The sequence below is a fragment of the Liolophura sinensis genome, chromosome 1 (genome assembly GCF_032854445.1).
Source record: "Liolophura sinensis isolate JHLJ2023 chromosome 1, CUHK_Ljap_v2, whole genome shotgun sequence".
Taxonomy (NCBI): Eukaryota; Metazoa; Mollusca; class Polyplacophora; order Chitonida; family Chitonidae; genus Liolophura; species Liolophura sinensis.
Genome location: NC_088295.1, coordinates 68,136,568 through 68,140,606, shown reverse-complemented (window position 1 = coordinate 68,140,606; position 4,039 = coordinate 68,136,568). Strand labels below are relative to the sequence as shown.

At 38.6% G+C, this 4,039-nt stretch overlaps 1 long non-coding RNA gene across 1 annotated transcript; it reads left to right on the top strand.

The window, feature by feature from the left end:
* The first annotated feature begins 1,230 nt into the window (after nt 1-1,230).
* LOC135482209 (uncharacterized) lies at nt 1,231-3,319 on the top strand. The gene is made up of 3 exons (XR_010446208.1): nt 1,231-1,300; nt 2,442-2,630; nt 3,288-3,319. It is a non-coding gene; the product is annotated as an uncharacterized LOC135482209 (long non-coding RNA).
* The last annotated feature ends 720 nt before the right edge of the window (nt 3,320-4,039 follow it).

The following is a 4,039-nucleotide window of genomic DNA, read 5'->3' as shown; positions in this document are numbered from 1 at the left end:
TAGTGAGCCCATTCCACAAAGCGAGTTTTGACTTTGGGCCCATTCCGCAAAGAGTTTTGACTCTTTGCCAATTCCACGAAGAGAGTTTTGACTTTGGGCCCATTCCGCAAAGAGTTTTGACTCTTTGCCGATTCCACGAAGAGAGTTTTAACTTTAAGACCGATTCCACAAACAGAGTTTTGATTTTGGCCCGAATCCAGAAAGTGAGTTTTGACTTTGAGTCGATTCCACAAAGAGAGTTTTGACTAGGCCGATTCCACCAAGCGAGTGTTGACTTTTTGCCAATTCTAAAAAGAGAGTTTTGGCTTTGAGCCGAATCCACAAAGAGAGTTTTGGCTTTGAGCCGAATCCACAAAGAGAGTTTTGGCTTTGAGCCGATTCCACAAAGAGAGTTTTGACTTTGGGCCAATTGCACAAAGAGAGTTTTGACTTTGAGCCGATTGCACAAAGCGAGTTTTGACTTTGAGCCGATTCCACAAACAGAATTTTGACTTTGAGCCGATTTCACAAAGAGAGTTTTGACTGAAGTCAAATTTTAAGACTTTTATATGATCTAAATAGTTTAATGTAGCCCAGAAAGCTCATTACGGAATTATGTATCTATACGTAACACTTCTTCAGAATTTTGTCTTCAATTAAGGGTCCAAAAATAAGTGCTGAACTCAGATTTTATACTTTGACTGAAATAAAAATTTGTCCTGTGAATTCGACTGGTTGCTCCTGATCTCTGCTAGTTTTCGCCCGCTTCCCGTCTAAACTTTATATGGCCGCGCTTTTGCTGATTCTTTTTGAGATATAAACTTTCAATAAAATAAATTTGAATTGTTCGGTAATCTATGTGAATAAAATATGCATGTATGAACTGACATGCCCGTGACAGTGTGCCATATTCATTGTACAACCACGTATGTATTCGTAGCGTGTAAAATCTGTATCCGTCTTGTGTCGTTATACATCTTTTTGTCAGAGTCTTAAATTTAAACATGTTTTCGACAGTTCGGCTTCATATGAAGTAAGTCCTGAATAATGTGTGGATAATTGCATATAATCCAAAGTGTTATTCCACTTCAGATGTGTACGATTATGTTATAGGTTTTTTTTATATGGATTGAGTCGGTCAGTAAAATCGTCTTCATTTACAATATCTGTTCTATGTTTGTCCTAACACAGGTGAGGTAACACTGTTTGTTGTAAGTCATGCCAGAGCTGGGGAGAGAGTTGAGGTATTCCGCCATGATGGAACCAAGACATCCAAGGTGCTGAAGCACTTGAGGACCATTACAGACCCCAACTTTAAAACGTAAGTCTCACTGATGGCCGTATTTGCACTGGAGTACATTGGACCCGATAGAAGTACACATTAGAGGTTAATACGGTGTAATGATCTTATAAACCGCTAGGACTACCATAAAGGCCTGTCTCAAGGGCCGAGTCTGCCCGAGAGTGCGACAGTCGTGGTATTTACTCGATTATTAGTTAATGAGTACCACATTTAAAATTTTGAAGTCGTATAAAATTCTTTGTAGTTTAATTGCCGGATGTCTTCATCATTCCAGAATGTCCTATAATTTGTCATCATCTGCCATCCATACGTACTGTGAATGAACAGACAGACGCCAGATAGCTTTCACGTTATATATATATAGTATACTTCGCCTGACGTCATGCATCCAAAAATACAGATTCATCGCGACCTAATACAGAATATATCGTGTTAAGGTCGATAACCCATCATAGAACAACTCAATGAATATTGAAGCGGCATATACAAAATAATGTTTAAAACCTTAAATGATGATCGATGTACCCGTTCACCCAGGTAAATCAGAGAGTTTGTAGAATGTTGTGACGTCATTCTTACATAATTGTAAATTGTGCTTTTTTTATTGTCTGTATAGATTATCGCCCTAGAATTCTGGTCACCAATGTTTTAGGTATTTCAAAAGTGGGCTTGTAGCTTTCGAAAGAGAAGAATTTCACATTTAACCAGTGACTTCCGGTTTTCTCATGATTCAATTTACTACAAATCTTCAACCTTTTGGCATGTTTGCAAGGTGGTTATTAAACATATTCTCCAGGCATTTTTCTGTGTTGAATGATAAAATTATATTTTTTGTGATGCTCTGAAATTGGCCAATCCAACCAATGTAGTTTGTCTTAAAAATATGCATAAATTGCACTCAAAGTTGCTATTTCATATGTGATAAGGTTGAAGAACTACGACACGCTCCATTCTTGGAATCCATCTATAGTGGTGCCGAAATACACGTAATTACCAATTCATATGTCACGTTTTCATCCATAGTGAAATTGTTGATTTATCCATTTATTTAATCGCTGTTTTAGGCCGTATAGTATAGATGCAAAGCTACACCATGCAGTCAATATGTTTTTGTACATCAGACAACTCATCTCTGGATATTTCTCCATTTCCTTCACAGATTGAACGATTTGGTGGCCACTGGTCCCCACTCATTTTACGCTACCATATTCTACACCTTGGGTCCTACAATAGACCGTCTGCTTCTTTACCCTGGGGGTGGGATATTTCGTTATGACGAGGGCAAGACCACTGTCTTAGACACAGGACTGATCTTAGCCAATGGCATCAACATTTCTCCAGATAAACGGTGGGTTTGTCTGTTCTTTCTGTATCGCCTCATTTCGTTTCCCACACAGTCATAACACCAACAACATTTTCAACTTAATCATGGGCAGTATTTCCTGATACACAATTATCTATTGGTAAACCATTTCCAACTCCATCATAGACACCTTCCAACACTGACATTGACACCATTTCCAACCCTGTCATAGACACCTTTTCCAACACTGACATAAACACCATGTCCAACTCTGTCATAGACACCTTTTTCAACATTGTCATCAACACCTTTTCTGAAAACCATTTCCAACACAAACATGCACACTATCTTCGACACAACCATGCATGCCTTTCCAACCATGCATGCCTGACTATATGTCAGTCATATTTTTGACTGATCCGAGTGATCGATAGAGTACATCAGCCGAGTATGTGACACTATTATATAGTGTTCATCTCCTAATAAATGTAGCTTGACCTTTTAGTAAATACAGGGTTTTTTTTTTCTCCAGTCATGCCACTTCAAACTGGAACAAAGAAATAACGCCAAAGAGTTAAATAAACAATACGCATTATCAGCTGATAGCAGTTGTTCTGCTGTGTGTATTGGATTGCTTTGTGTTTTACGCTATATCATACCTTCAACTACGTATAATAGTGTATGTCTTTACGTAAATTCCAGGTATCTTTATGTGGTAGAGGGAGGACGAAGGAACATTGTCACCTATGAAATACAGGCAGATAAAACAATCAAGCGTGCACAGGTATGACAATAGTTTCTGAGCTTGTTATGTGAATTCAAGCTAGCTCTTAACTTGTGCTAGCCCTGGATGGCTTTTTTACATATATTAGACAGCGCTCGCATAGTTATGGCTGGGTGCTATTCACCCCAGTAGGATGTATTGTAAAATTTCGGAAAAACAGTCGATTAATATCCTCGTGTCCAGTTTCTCCTTTATAATGATTGTAGCGTTCTAAACCGTCTAGACAGGTAAAATCCGGAGCTGCATGTCGATCATCCCAAAGGTAAGGTAAAAAGTATATTTCATCATGCTCAACCTGCCCGCTGATTCCAAGTTCCCAAAATGGCAGTCTTGTGTCTGTGATGATATTGTATACGGTGGTTATCCTGGTCCCCGGGCCTCGGGTCTGCAAACGGTGGGAATTGTGTGGCCAAGGAACCCAGATGATTATATAATGGACGGTCATTTTTGTGAAGTTCAAGCGAGTGGAGAAGTTGAAGCTGATGTGTGGATATTATCAGTTTGGCGATCTAGAATTCTTTCATCTGATAGTGATGACAATTATGATAGTGACAGTACATATGTCCATCATTATAAAGCAGTGTTATATTATGCATTAGTAATCGCAGTATGTTGTAGTGTAAAAGTAATGGCAATTAGGTCTAATGCTTGTGATATAGTAGTTTACAAT